Source organism: Hemicordylus capensis, chromosome 2 (genome assembly GCF_027244095.1).
Source record: "Hemicordylus capensis ecotype Gifberg chromosome 2, rHemCap1.1.pri, whole genome shotgun sequence".
NCBI lineage: Eukaryota > Metazoa > Chordata > Lepidosauria > Squamata > Cordylidae > Hemicordylus > Hemicordylus capensis.
The window spans coordinates 399,301,883-399,317,732 of NC_069658.1; the positions used below are offsets into that span (position 1 = coordinate 399,301,883).

General features: G+C 46.4%; 1 protein-coding gene across 3 annotated transcripts in view; it reads right to left on the reverse strand.

Moving 5' to 3' along the window:
• GCGR (glucagon receptor) overlaps window positions 1-5,977 on the reverse strand; it is a 40,699-nt gene extending 34,722 nt beyond the window's left edge. Inside the window, exon 1 of one of the 3 annotated variants that reach the window (XM_053297141.1) lies at window positions 5,829-5,977. The gene's annotated coding sequence lies outside the window, so the exon portion shown is untranslated. The remainder of the gene's footprint in view (window positions 1-5,828) is intronic. The other 2 variants (XM_053297142.1, XM_053297140.1) reach the window with 2 other exon arrangements.
• Between the last annotated feature and the right edge of the window lie 9,873 nt (window positions 5,978-15,850).

The window sequence follows — 15,850 nt, forward strand, 5'->3', positions numbered from 1 at the left end:
AGGGTTGTTGTGAGGAGAAACATAACCTTGTATTATGGGTCCTTGGAGGAAGAGCAGGATATAAATGTAAATAAATAATTATATTCACAGCTGGAACAATAAAATAACCACATTTAGTGCTTTATTTTAGTTGGACCTTTTTTGTGGGGGTGGATGGGGTGGGTGGAGCAAAGGTTCTGCTTCACAAGTCAATGTTGGATCCCTAGAACCTGTGATCGAATTCATACAACCTTGGGTGTGTGCCCATGTAAGGGATCTGGTGAATCTGTTCCATGTATGAAGCATGCAGTGATATAGTAATGCAATCAGTTAATGCACTCCCAGTTTTTCAAAGCAAGCTGAAATATTACTATGCTATTGCTGACCCACTATTCAGTATTTGAGAGGGCAGTAAATTATCAGCAGACACTGGAAAAAAAATCTGGATTTGGGAATACAGTGAAGCAATCACATAGCCATTTGACTGTGCCCTCAAATTCAGCACAGATATACTCAACTCTCAAACAGGCGGGGTTGTATGAACTGGATCTTCTATATACTGCATTAGATGGGGTTTGTTTTTCTTGGAACCTTCTGATGATCTTAAGAGGGTGGTGCCTCTGAGCAAGTGCAGAATCTTCCCTCACAACTGAGCCCAGCTCTAGCTCATCAGTGATTAGGGGATGAGACTTTCCGGCTGGAGGACATGGCTTCCAGGTAGGCTTGTCCATTATTTTACATATTAAACACTGGGTAGCAGTCAATAATACTTGTAATTTGTATTTTAATTGTGCATTGTTTTAATTATATTGTAAAGTGCTTTGGATTATTTTAATGAAAAGTAGTATAGAAATTAAACAAACTAAATAAAATAAGATCAAAGCTGAAAGGCTCCTGGGCATGCTTCCTTGATCCCATGTCATCAGATGATCAGAAAACGGAATAACACACCTGGGTCATTACATACATCGAATAATTTTTTAGCTATGTACTCAACCAAAGAGTGGAGGTATCCATCTAGGCTCAAACAATGAAGTATCTGATGGCCATGGCTACAATGACTTGGGGAGTAAAAGGGAATGAAGATTGCTGTTTGAATTTGGGCCCAGTAAACCAGGGGCGTAGCTAGGGAAGAAGGGGCCGTGTTCATCTCTCTCTCTGGCGGCCCCCCAGAGTGAGGAAGATAATGAAGAAAATAGGGAGGGGTGGAGCTGGAGGGCCCTTAGGAGCTGGGGGCCCGTGTTCTTTGAACCCTTTCGCTCAATTATAGCTACGCCCCTGCAGTAAACCAATAGGTCAGAACTAGCCAGAGTTGCTTTTAAGGGGAAATAGAAAGTGGCAATGTTTAAATTAAAGGGAGGTATTAGCCTGCAAGATAGTGTTAGGATGATTGGGTCTGGGTGGGAAGGGGATGTGAGTGGGTGTGTATGTGTGTGCGCATGTGCAGGGCTGGCCTGAGCAGTGTGCAAGCTGGGAGGTCACTCAGGCTGCCTGAATGGCACTGAACTGGGTTTCCTGAATGGGGCATATAGCTGGGTTTTCAGCAGCAACACAATGTGGACAACACTGATAAAATAACTGTAGTGGGGGAGGGACCAAAGGCACTCCTCACCCAAGGTGCTATTTGTCCTAGGGCTTGCCCTGTATGTGTGTATGTTTGTGAATTGGGTAGCCACAGTCACAGGATGGGATCTAGCTGTTCCATAGTGTCAGCTGTCATAAATACAGCTAAGTTTCCAGCTCTCACATTTATGGAGGAACATTCCAAAATGTGCAGACAATACTTTGTGAACTAGAAGTGGTCTGTGCAGTCTTGGAGAGTTTGATTAGCCTATTACACACTTCCCAATCTACACTAGTTATGTTCAAATGCTTTTTGAGAAAACTAAATTTGACACAGTGCCCATTAGAGAGAAGTGGAATAAGGAACAGAAATGCCCAATACACAAACACCAGTTAAAAGCTGTCCACACCTTCATTTATGCATCCACAATTGACCTCTGACTTTAGTTAATTCAATGGATACTAACCTTCAGAGCATATTGAACCTTGCTTTGGCATTTTAAAACAATTATCTGCTAGATGTTAGAGATGTGGGTACGAGCCTGCAACTCGTACCCATATATGATATGGAAATATCCTGTGGTTGCTCCCTTTTGGGAGGGCATTTGTGTCTGCAGTCACTTAGTGCTTGAAATGTCTCTAAAATTGGCCACAAATGTCCTTTTAAACAGCACCAGCTATTCGGGGCCTGTCTGTCGTTCAACAGGGGATTGATACTGTGTGCACTCTTGGTAGGGAAGATACTTGTATTAAGACACTGCATAGATTAAAAACAAAAATAGCCATTGTCCATCAGTTGACTAATGTTGTCTCAGATTTGGCATCCTTTTAACAGACTGCATATAAACATGTTAAACAAATATTGAAGATATGGACTGTGTATCTCTATATATAAACAACGAAGTCTCGTAGGGCATAAACACCAAGACACCACTTGCATTCTACCCAGCCATGTAACTTGTGGGCTTTCCTCTCACCACTGAAAAGCAGTATATAAATATAACTAATAAGTAATTACAACTGGGGAAAAACTTGAATAAAATAAAGAAAATAAAAATCTGTTTGGGACTTATAATTGGGAGTCAATTCTGTTGGGAGTAATTGGAAGTCAGGAGGTCTAAACTCTATACTGTTCCTACCCCCATCCCATAAATGGCCTTACATCCATTTATACATATTGCTGACATGATGTGCAAGGGTAATGGAACTAGAAGACATTGGTTCCACCATGGCTGTGTAAATGGAAGCAGTGGAACTGCTGTGTTGACCAGCAGTTGCACAAGCTGTGCCGCAATGGGAAGAACTGAGGGGATGCAGCTTTAATAGCCACTGGTTGAGACAGTAAGGCTACTGCTTCCATGTGCACAGCAGCACCAGCACCAACGTCTTCTGGCTCTATTGCTTCGCACTTCACGTCAGCCACTGTTCTCTATGTCCCAAGTTCCCTCCATCAGAATAGTTTACCTTTCTTTGAAACAAAAAACTGTATCAGATTAAAAACAGAGACGGTTGTGATTTATATCATTCATATTATTCTGCATAATTGACTCAGTGGAATTATAGTTTTCTTATTAAGAATTTGGATTTTAACATGTTGTAGTCTAGATCCTATTTCAAGTGAGGGTTTCTGCTATGGGGTCAGTGATTAGCTCCAGGTGTTGTATCTTCAAAGGACATAGATGGATAGAACAGAATTATCCTTCATGTGCCCAAATAATGGTACTGATGGGACTTGTGCTGGGATGGAAGATTTGGAAATTAAGACTGGATTACACAGTGAGAAGAATTCTTGAAATGCACTTCAAGATTGAAGGGATGGTCCATTTCACAATACAGAACCAAGAGGTTAATTAAAAAGAGATTGTCTGCTCAAATGTAGCGTTTCTACGAATTTGCTGTACAGAATCATAATGTTGTCACACTCAAACATGAGAAACCAAGCCTAGCAAAAAAAATATTTTTTTTTAAATACCAGGGATGTTAGCTAAATTCCCTGGATTGGTTTAAAAGGATCAGAGGTCAGAACTAACTTTGGAAGTCAACAGGAAAAGATTTCTACTCTTCATACAATGATCAAGAGAGGCTGGTGTGACTGCTACAGTCTATTTGGTTTCCATAATCTGCCTTGTTGTTGATACAGGGAAGGATAGTTTTAAGTATCTGAGGCCAGATTCCCCCAAGACTGCAGATCTGTTCTCACCCCTAATGTATCCAGCTGAGGATAGTTAACACAATAAAGTGTCAGTCAGAGAAAGAAAAAGTCAAAAACCAGACCTGGTCAGAATTTTTATATATAGTCTCATGCAATCATCCTGCCACGCAGCAAGTGTCAGGGTATCTGTCAGTACAGATAGCGTGGGGAGTTTTACATGAGATGTTGTGTTTATAGGGGAAATATTGACAGTGAGCCCAGCCAGGATAGGGTGAAACCAACCAATACTGATCCTCAGATGGGCCAGCAGAAGTTCATTTACACAACAAGGGCCATTTTTAACACCTCCAATATGAATAGCAACAACACTCAGAGGAGAAAGTCTTCCTTGTCCTTCCTCCCTTACCCTAAAGGCCTATATAGACTTTGGGACAAACATGACTGAATGGATAAAAGGCTCTATCTCCTCCCTGAACCCACCCCTCTAGTTGTTCCTGCACTCTTGCTTCTTTCTTGACTCCACCGTACTGGAGTTGGCTATAACTACCAGTACAGAATTTGCTTATCACTGCACTGTGTGGGCTTCCAGATCGGTCGTTACTTGGCAATATATCAGTTAACTAGAGATTTCCATAGGAACAATTTGTGACTTAGTAATACAGTCTTTCACTTTTTTCCCCCACAATCCTCCTATGTATATTTTAAAAATAGATATTGATTGTGCCAGGTTTTTATCCTACGTAATGATGATTCCCATTAGTTCTTGTCTCTGGTGTTTTTTTCACCTTTGGTTACAGTTCATGGGACCACCTCCTCCCCCCCCTTCCTATTTTGTTTGTCCAGGGAATGGGCACACATTCCCCTCTGCCGCCTCTTCTCCTGCATACGTAGCAAGCAGCCATTAGTATTAATTAGGTTCAAGTTCTGCCAGACATTAGGTGACTGCGAGAAGCTGGGGGCAGGCAGGAGAGAGCACACAGCCCAGTGACGTGACATTAGGGGAGCTGGAGCAGTCAAGGCAGAGATGGGGACATGGAAAATACGCCAGAGACTGGCATAAACAAGGAGCAGAGTGAGCAGGGGTGTAGCAATAACTGAGCAGGTGGGTTCAAAGAACCCGGGCCCCCAGCTCCAGAGGGGGCCACCCCTCCATGATCTCCAGAGGGGAGAACACGGCCCCCTCTCCCCTAGCTATGCCCCAGAGGGGAACTACCCCTTAGACTTGGGCACAGCCCCCCAGAAGGTATCGGTGTCGGTTTTCTAAAACTCATCAGCTGTGACATCTTAATGGCAGGGGCATCACAAGGCTGGAGTGGGCCTTGGAGCAAAAAGTGAGGGGCAGCCCTGCCCCCCCACCCCGCCCATCTCTTTCGAGAGGCCGGAGCAGGAGAGCAAAGAGCAAGCTGCTGTCACCCAGCAGGCAGCAGGCCCCCTTCCCTCGGGGGCCCCTGACTGGGCTTCTCTGCTGAGTTCTTCTCAGCGTGAATTTGGCGCCCAGTGCGCAAGGCAGCCCCGCTGCCCTTCGAGAGCACATTTGCTAAGGAAACATCGGCTGCTCCGTGCCCCTCTGGCCCTAGGCGGCCCCCAGGGCAAGCTGGGCATGTGCGAGCAGCAGCACGCTCGTGAGCAGTGCCGTCGACGTTTTCTCCTGCAGCTGGGGACCACCTTGGCGCCAAAGTGGGTCCCTGGCCTTGGGGCCGGCGGGATAGCTGGGAGGCGCCAAGCGGCTCCCTCTTGGGCATCTCTCTGCTGCTCCTTCACAACACTTGCCGGCATGCCGCAGACCCCGCCAAGGCAAGCAAGAGAAGCCCCGTGAAAGGCGTGGCGGCCACGGTCCGGATCGGGGCCGCTGCCTCTCGCGGTGGGGTGGGCGCGGGGGTGGGGGGATGGGTCTGTTGCACGCGCGCGGCTCTTTCCTTTCACCTGAGCAGCAAAGGAGAGCGACGACAGCCGCCCCCCGAGTCACCGCCCCCCTCCACCCCGTCCCGCGAGGAAGCCCACGGCCGGAGAGCGCAGCTTCCGCGCGCGCCCCGACCCTGCAGCGGCTCCAGCTTCTGGCCATCCCTCCGCCCTCAGTATCATCTTACCCCCGGAACGCAGCAGCATCCCCCAGCGCGGACTGCCCAGAAAGTACCTGACTGGCTCGGCGGCAGTCGGCGCCTCTCGGGCGCATCGCAGGGCAAAGGGTCGAGGTCCTTCGACGGCGATCTGCTGCCCAGCTCGCGCTAGCTCGCTGCTCCACTCAAAAATTTTGCCAGAGCCGCGACTCGCAGCAGCCTCTGAGCGGCTTTGGAGGAGGGACCGACGGGCTGGGAGGGGGCCCGGGGGCGGGAGGGGAGGGAGCGAGGGAGCCGCTTTTCTCGACTCGGCAGCGCAGCAGGTGCGGGCGAGGGCGAGCTGCTGGACTCGGAACCCGAAGCCTTATTGTGTTGCCGCCGTCCCACCTACCCACCCACCCCAAATGCGAGCCAGCCACGAAGGACCGTTTCCTTCCCCACGAGCCAGAAGTTTTAACTCGCTCCCTTTCCTCGCTGCTGCTGCTGCTGCTGCTGCTGAAGCCCGCCACCCCACCCCCACTTTGACCCCAAGGGACGGAAGCGAGGCTGGGGTTGTCAGCCCATCTTCTACCCCACACCCCAAACGAGTTGTGTATGTGCGATTGCAGAGGGTCTATACAAACGTGTGAGCTGAGCTTGTTCACAGTCAGGGGTTTCACTTGTCACATTCGGCTGCCCCTTTCATTCCCCCAGCAGGGCTACAACTCATCTACAGTCAAGAGCATCTTCTTTCTGCAATGTGCACACTTGCTTTAAGCTGTGAATGGTCCCTTCCACCCACACATACTTCAGGAGCAAGACAATCACATTCAATATTTTTTTTAATGATGAACCAAACCAGCAGAGATTATTTTGTTGGTGGGCTTTAGGGGGATCCATTCTCCCCGCACCTGACATACCCTTCATGAAAACTCAACAAATACAAGTTTAGGAGGACCATTCCTATATCCTACATCCTTAAGAACATAAGAACAGCCCTGCTGGAGCAGGCCCAAGGCCCATCTATTCCGGCATCCTGTTTCACACAGTGGCCCACCAGATGCCGCTGGAAGCCTACAGGCAGGAGTTGAGGGCATGCCCTCTCTCCTGCTGTTACTCCCCTGCAACTGGTACTCAGGGGCATCCTACCTTTGAGGCTGGAGGTGGCCCACAGCCCTCCGACTATTAGCTGTCGATAAACCTCTCCTCCATGAAGTGATCCAAATCCCTCTTGAAGCCATCCAGGTTGTTGGCTGTCACCACACCTTGTGGTAGAAAATTCCACAAGTTGATTATGTGTTATGTGAAAAAGTACTTCAATTTGTTGGCCTAAATTTCCTGGCAATCAATTTCATGGGATGATTCCTGGTTCTAGTGTTATGTGAGAGGGAGAAGAATTTCTCTTTCTCCACACCATGCATTATTTTATAGACCTCTATCATGTCTCCCCACAGTCATATTTTTTCTAAATAGCCCCAGGTGTTGTAGCCTTGCCTCATAAGAAAGGTGCTCTAGGTAGGCCCCTGATCAACTTGGTTGCCCTCTTCTGCACCTTTCCCAGTTCTACAATGTCCTTTTTTAGATGTGGGGACCAGAATTGTACACAGTACTCCAGGTGTGGCTGCACCATAGTTTTGTACAAGGGCATTATAATATTAGGAGTTTTATTTTCAACCCCCTTCCTAATGATCCCTAGCATGGAATTGGCCTTTTCCACAGCTGCCGCACATTGAGTCGACACTTTCAATGAGCTGTCCACCACAACCCCACGATCCCTCTCCTGGTTATTCACTGACAGCTCAGATCCCATACACTTGCCAACACTGAACCACATTTGCCATTTTGTTGTCTACTCACCCAGTTTGGAGAGATCCTTATAGAGTTCCTCTCAATCTGTTTTGGATTTCACTACCCGAAAGAGTTTGGTATCATCTGCAAATTTGGCCACCTCACTGCTTACTCCTACTTCTAGATCATTTATGAATATATATTATATATATATTCATTAATTTATGGTGTGTATATATATATCTACACACACACACGTATACATCAAACCATCTGATCCTATTTCTCAGCCCTGCTTAACATCCCAGCTATGGTTTTTTGTTTTTGTTTTTGTTTTTTGCTTTTCCAGACTTTTGCACACCTGGGAATCAGAGTTTGCATTTCATACATTCTTTTTTTAAATAAGCAGTTCTACTATGGGCATGTCACATATTCTGCAGTATTTTGTTGCCAAGAAAAACGGCCTGCCCCTACAACATATTGGTTGCAGTTATCCCGCTCTTCCTCCAAGGAGCCCAGAGCAGTGTACTACATACTTGAGTTTCTCCTCACAACAACCCTGTGAAGTAGGTTAGGCTGAGAGAGAAGTGACTGGCCCAGAGTCACCCAGCTAGTTTCATGGCTGAATGGGGATTTGAACTCGGGTCTTCCCGGTCCTAGTCCAGCATTCTAACCACTACACCACGCTGGCTCCCTTATTCTTATGATGTCTTTCCATTTCCATTTCGCATTGATTCTATTTTTTCCTTGATGATAATACAAGGGTGACTCCCTCTCAAAACCTTTCTAACAAAAATATGCAACTGATCAGTAAAATTAGTCTCCACCAGGCTAGAGGGCTGTCCTTTAAGGCTGCTGCTCTCCAGGCAGGGAAGCAGAGCCCAACAGGGGCAGGCTGAGCTCAGAGCTATTTAGGAACTCAGTCCACCTCCAGTTGCTGTTGGATCAATGTGGCAAAGCATGCTATCTTCTGTATGTTGAAAAGTTAAATCCTTCTAGAGATTTAGTGGTTTAAACAAAATGGACAATTTGGCTTCCAAAGACTGAATGTAGATGGAAAATGTGCTTGAGGACATCTGTGCATTCTTCCTGGAGTGGTTTTGGGAAGAGCTTACAGAGTGCATTCAGAAAACTAGGAGAGGGAGGCAAGAAAGGTCTCTGTCCTTTCTATATGTATTGCAACATGATCAGCAGACCCTTCCATAACATCCTTTTTGAAGGTGCAATAGTCATTTGACCAACACTGTCTTCGCATCTAAAGAAAACACACAGATCTGCATTTCCCTTGTTTCTTCCACTCATTACTGCTGTTTCCTCCAGCCAAGGCAATGAATACCTGATTCCACATGCTGAGTACTTCACCCAGTGGTATAACTGAAGACAGAGGCACTGGTTCCAATGCCTGGGATTTATTCAGACTGGATTCCAGGAGTCTCTATCCAAAGAGTCTTTCTAGACTTGGAAAATGCTGGTAATGCCAGAATATATGGGGAACAATATCTTTAGGACTCCACCTGAGAGACAGAGCTTCCTATGCAGAAATGCTATAGGTCCCTTTCTCTCTCCCCACACTCTGCCCTATTCTTCCTCAGCCGTTCCCTTCAAAAAGATGCTGCAGAGCAAGCAAAAGAGCTGGCAGAGATGAGGGCAGGGGCATAACTAGAATAGGGCAAGGGGAAACAGTTGTCTGGGGGCCCACTGCCTGGGGGGGGGCCCAAGAGGCAAATCACATGACTGACTCCCCCAGCTACGCACCCGCCTGGGCTGCCTTCGGTTGTATTCATCCTCCAAAATTTATGTGAGGGTTAAGGCCTGGAGCTACCAGAACAGCTTGTCTTTCTCTAGTACCAGTAAATGACTTGCGTCGTAATCTTGTCTCTGGGCCCACTCCAACCTTGCTACACCCCTGGATGAGGGGGAAAGGTTCATACCAGCTTTTTCTGAATGCCTCCTCCTCAACAATACCTTCTTAAATAAATGCCACTTAGTCTCCCTGAGTCTTCTTTAGTGACTGACCCTCGGTAATTGGATAGAGCGATTACAATCACACTCTAAACTGGATATTGCAGATGAGCCTGTCAATAGAAAGGGAGCTTATCACATTAGCAGCAGAAATAGAGACCACAAATCCCTCTGAGAGCGTTGACAACAGCGTGGGCAATTTGGGCCTAGACCTGAGCTCTGGGCCCCAGCCAAAGAGAGTGCAGTCATTCCTCTTTCAGCAGCATCTCTCAATGTGCTGCCCTTTCCTCACCAGCCTCCGGGAAAAGGAACATGCATTTGCCATGGTGCTAACTCAGCTGATAAGCTCTTAGATACAGTGCTACTTCTCAGTAGCAAATGAGCCCTGAGTTGGGATTCAGAGGCACCTGCCTCACTGCTCAGGGAGACATGGAGGGATAAAGGTCTAGCGAGAAAGCTTTGTTTTCTGGAGGATGACGGCAAAGGGCAGAGGTGTCTGCTCTGTGTCCAGAGAGTAAGAATATTTTCATGTGAGGACATGTCTAAGCAGCCTCTGAGTTACTCAGTTTCCTCTCGAGACCCACTGAGCCATCATAAGCACATCGGGGGCTTGTGGGGGGAAAGCATGTTCAACACAGCACAACAATGCTTGTGTCTGTGTGTATGAATCTGTGTGTGTGTGTGCGCGCGTGCCTGGGGAAACACAGAGTTCTGCACAGAATAATGTTCTAAACAAGGAGAGTGCTTTAGAAAAATACCACATCTTCTGCTACTTGTGATCTCTCTTGAAAGTAGACTTATACAGAGAACAGTAGATTCTATCATAGTCTGTTTTCAGACATTCCTATTTGTATCGTAAATTAAACCCTGGTGCTTGACATCAGTTGCTCATTTTGGGTGGCCTTTTAATCCTGTGGTAATATTGTGGTCATTGGGGGTGGGGAGGCTAAAGCATATTAAGCATATTAAGTGTGAAAATATAAAATGGCTTATTATTTTTAAGTATTAGCTGCTTTACATTTAACCAATACTGTGTTTAAAAACCGTAATTCTTAGGAGAGGAAATATTTTGGAGACTGTTTTGGAGATAAATCATGGAGGTAAATAATGTTGTTCCAGTGAAGATAATTTTCCTTTTACCTCCATGTTGGGAGGTAAATTTAGGGAGGCTTTTATCTCCATTTAGAGAATTGCAGCAAAATAATGTTCACCTCCTGCTATACATGTGGAGCCTCATCTGGAACCGTTACCTGTTTCTACCTGCTGGATGGGAGGGAAGAGCTAACAGTGTGGTCTGAGGGCACATAAAGCAGCCAGCCACCTGGCTGAAGCTAAACAGGCTTAGGTCTGTTCAATGCCTGGATGGATGACTTCTTGGGAACCCCGTGTATGCTGCCTTGAGTTCCCCGATGAAAGAAATGTAAACAATAAGGAGGTATCTGGACTGAGTTTGATGCCCACTTATCAGGGGCAGTCCTTTCATGAGGCAAGGTGATGCAGTCACCTCAGGCAGAGATTTTTTGGGGAGCTGTCAGGGTGGCCACCTACCCCTCCCATTGCTATTGGAGCAGGTCTTTTGGATTGATTTGACCCTTGCAAATGCTCATACTCCTTGCATAGCTTGCAAAGAAACCCAAGGAGAGAAGAGGAGGCTGCTAGCAACCTCCCTCCCCCTGCACTCCTTTAAAAGTTTGCAAGAGTTGATTTTGCAAGGGGGCTGATCTTCACCAGGGGTGTGGAGTAAGGCACTATTTTGCACCTCGCCTCAGACAACATAATACCTTGAGCTGCCCCTGCAACTTATCCCCACACACCTTTGTGCTGAACCTTTGAACTTTGAAAGGACTGATCAAATCTTAGATGGTGTGATTGCAGAAGCACTGTGATGCAATTCCAGATATTGTGTGCAGGGTCCCGCCCGCCCGCCTGCTCTGAAGATTTGGCCATTCTGCATATGGAATTCTATTTCTACACATAGATCAGATTTTCTGGGCTGCTTTTGTCTATAGATAGTTGTTGCACCTACACCCAACTTGCTCCTCCACTCTGTAGGAAAACATACATATTTTTCTTGTGATTTTTTGCATTGATATGCAAAGTTTTAGGATAAAAGTATGTAAGCCCCAAATGGATGTCAGGATGTCTTGGACATCTGAACTTGATTCTTGGCCTTTGAAGAAAGTTGTAGGTAAGACTCTGAAATAAAAATAAGCTCCTAGAAAAGATATTTCATACAAAGTATTTTGTAATAATTGCTATTTCGATTTCCTATGATTTGCCTACATTTTAAGTTCACAGAATTTGGAGAGATGGAGGTCTTCTATTCCAGCCTCCTACTCAGTGCAATCAACTGCTGCAGCACCCCGGACAGATGGCCATCCAGCCTAAGTCTGCAGACCTCTAGAGAAATGAAGCCCACCACTGCACAAGGTAGACTCTTCTACCATTGCACAACTCTCGCAGTTAGGACATTCTTCTCAAAGTCTAGTCTGAGTCTGCTTCCAATCAGCATTGGGATTTCAATCCATGGGTTCTGCCCTCAGGAGAAACAGAGAGCAAGTCCTCTGCTATGTGACAGACCTTCAGATCGTTGAAGATAGCTATTATATCCTTTTGTAGTCTTCCCTTCTGCAAGCTAAACATACACAAGTTTAAACTGTTCCTCACAGGATGGTTTCCAGACCCCTTTGTTGCCCATTGATTAGGTAGATCAATGCCCCTTTAACATGCGGGGCCCAAAATTGGACACATTATTCCAAGTTCTATATATGCGGCATTAAAAGTTATATACATAAACAAGTATTTTCACAGGAACTTATTTCTTTTGATTTCTTACCTTTTAAACTGTCAGTGCAATATCCTATGTACCCATATTGCGGTGTATTCTCTAATTAGAGTTTTATACACTTCACAGCTTCTTGAATAAGGCTAATCTAAAAGCTGAAAGTGTGAAAAGGAACATAAAAAGAAATAACTGCGACACAATGATGTAGGGCATGGCTAGTGTGGCATTAATAGTTCTGAGTTCCTTATGATGCCACTTAAAAAAATATCACCCAGAGTCTGTTCTGCAGCATCATTTGTGATAAAAACAAACACACTTTGTTCTGCTGGTCAAAGGAACCAAATTCTGGCCCATCTAGACTCATGTCCTTGGCAAATTAAAGCGGGCTCCAGCTTCTGAGCATAGATTCCAGCTTCAAGGAGATGCTCCTCTGGCACTCTGGTTTGTTCAAAAGAGCGGAAGAGAAATTAAAGCTACCCCCGGCCCTGGCAAAGGGCTCAGCTGCTCCTTTTGGAGATGGGTGAATGGAAAGGCTCAGAATTGTTCCAGCAGCCTAGGGGTCTGGAAGTATCAGGGACAGGGACACAGGGGGACGGACACACGGACGCACACACACAATCATTATGGGAGGGGAAAAAAGGCACATACACAAGTTATGTTGCATGAGATCCAAACTGAATGTGGATTTGAATAAGGAAGAAGTCAGAGGTCTGAGTGTGAATTCCATATTTCCAGTAAACGGGATTGTAATTTTATCTGCTTTGCTGCCCCTTTTTATTTTCAACCACCCTGCCAGATATTGGTCCCTAAACCAGACCAAAAATATCTGGTTAGCTAGCATTCCCCCCCTGTACAGCGCTACCTGCTGGTAGACACCAAGATTACACAAATGCTCTTTGTCCCTCTATGCTTACCCTGTTCTACATAGGATCATAAGAAGCTGCCATATACTGAGTCAGACCATTGGTCCATCTCGCTCAGTATTGTCTCCACAGACTGTCAGCGGCTTCTGCAATATTTCAGGCAGGAGTCTCTCTCAGCCCTATCTGGAGATGCCAGGGAGGGAACTTGGAACCTTCTGCATGCAAGTGCTCCTCCCAGAGAGGCCCCCTCCCCTCTGGGGACTATTTGACAGTGCTCACACATGTAGTCTCCCATTCAAATGTAAACCAGGGTGGACCCTGCTTAGCAAAGGGGACAATTCATGCTTGCTAACACAAGACAAGCTCTCCTCCTCTCCAACCTTCTTGAAAAGGTTGGCTCCTTGCTGAGATAATCTGAAATTATCGACACAGTGATTCCCGTTATTCGTTTCTCCACTAAACGAGTGGAGCATCACATTCCCTGTGCTCCGCAAGAGCCTTGATGTTACAATAGGCCAATAGCCTGCAGGATGACATCCCTCCCAGCTGCCCAATTCTAGCACTTGCCATTTGCTGCAGGCTGATATTTATTGGCTTAGTTCCAGTTCCATTTGATTGGGGGCTGCCTATCAACCTGTTCATGTGCCAGTGAAGCAGAACTTGGCCTATCAATTACAGATTTTTAGATTATTAACTGTCTTTCAACCAACCAATCATTTATATTTAAACAAATTAGTATATTACTCCCACCAAGATCAATTTTTCATTATTCAAAAGAAAATATATAGGTTTTTTTAAAGTCCTCTTTTAAATACATTTTTTGGTAACATTTGGGGATATGGAATATTTCTTATCACAGGAACTTGCCAAAATAACTTTTTAAACCGACAAACAAGTTCAAGATCCATCGGCATTACAGAAGCCACAGAAGATGCATTGATGTTAGTCATGATCCTGCCAAAGTCTTAAGTATCATTTATCTCAAGAAGAAAGCTCATGCTTAACTCTCATACAAAAAGCAGTAGGATCTAATGTACTTAACTTTGGGTAGTCTGTGCCCATTCATTTCAACTAAGCACTGTGGTCCTTCTTAGTAGGAAGAAAGCCATAGTAGTTCACTTGAAAGGCAAACCACAGATACAAAGAAGGGGGAAATGTCACCTTTAAATTTTTTAATCAAATCTGATGCAGGAAGGAGGCTGCCAAAAACACCTCTTTGGACGGTGTATGGTGGCAAGTCCTTTAAATGTCCCAAGGCCCAAATTCTATAGTTACAGTTCAGTTAATTGAACTGTACTTACTCTTCTGTTAAAGCTAGCAGTGCTGCTGGACTAGCCATTGATCTATGGAGAGCCATCTCATCGCCAGACCACAAGCCTGGACAGTAACTGGCCTGCCTTCCCTGCCCACCTGAGTGCTGCCAGGCCCAGTCCTGTTTCCCTTGGGGCTGACCCAAGGCTCCGTGATTCTGTGTTCCATCCCTCTGAGACCAGATATTGTGCCCTCTGGCGCTGTGAGCTTCTCTGCCTCCCTTCGTCTGCTCCATTATGTCCCCCCCTGCAATGATTAAGTGCTTGCTTCGCTCACAATGGCAGCCACATCAGAGCAAGGAACCCTCCCCGCTGCTTACTGATTAATCAGACTGCTGGATGCTCCTGTGCCTGGGATAGATGGAGACAGATGCCAGGCATTCCCTTGGTCCTGCAGCTGTCTCCTCTGGCCTGTAAACGTAATGCAACCTCTGCCGGGAGACTGTGGTTAGCATATGACAAGCCTTGCATTTGCAGGGCTGCTGCCTCTTAGTGTATTCAAGGTCTCCCAGCAGCCAGGCAATATGATTCCCTCTCACGGAAGTGTACAGAATGAAGAAAGCCAGCGAGACCCTCTTTCACCAAGTCAGTAAGTAGGAAGGAAGGCTTCGTTGATTTGCCAGCAGCACCCTAGGCTACATGAATTGCCTTGCTGAATCAGACCAATCAGGTCCATCCAGTCCAGCACTCTGTTTCCAATACTGATCAGCCAGAGACCCCTGGGAAGCTCACGGGCAGCACAGGATGGAAGCTGTCAGTCACCCACTATTGTTGGTCCATAGGCTCTGATATATTGCCTCTGGACATGGAGGTTCCATCTTAGTTGTTATAGTTAATTGATAAATCTATTTTTTTAAGCTGTCTGAGCTAGGGGCCATGTCCACAGGGCAATGGATTCTATATGTATGTGTTGGGGAAGGAAGCGTTGGTCATTGTCCCAGACATACAAGCTTTTCAGATTCATTGAATAAGTCAAAATTTGAATAGTCTGAGAGAGGAAACAAGCCCATCCAAAGTCCCTGAGGCAGCGTGGTATGCCACTGCCCCAACCCCTGGGGCAAGCAGAGCATTCCCCCCACCAATCTGCCCACAGTCCTCTTGCTAACCTGCTGCAGCACGCAGAGCCAACCACATGCCAGTTGTACCCATTTCCCCTGCCACTGCTGATCTCCCACAGACTCCGCCATCTCCCCCCTTTCCCCCTCCCCACACCTGCAAGTTCTGCCAACCCCCACTGATTCTTCCACTGGCCATTCTCACCTCTGCCTATCCCCCACCCCACTCGGCCCAGTCCCCTAGCGCCCATCAAGTCCTTCATGCTCCATCTAGGGGTACAGCTATAATTGAGCAAATGGGTTAAAAGAACCTGGGGCCCCCCAGCTCCTGAGGGCCTCCTGGCTCTACCCCTCGCT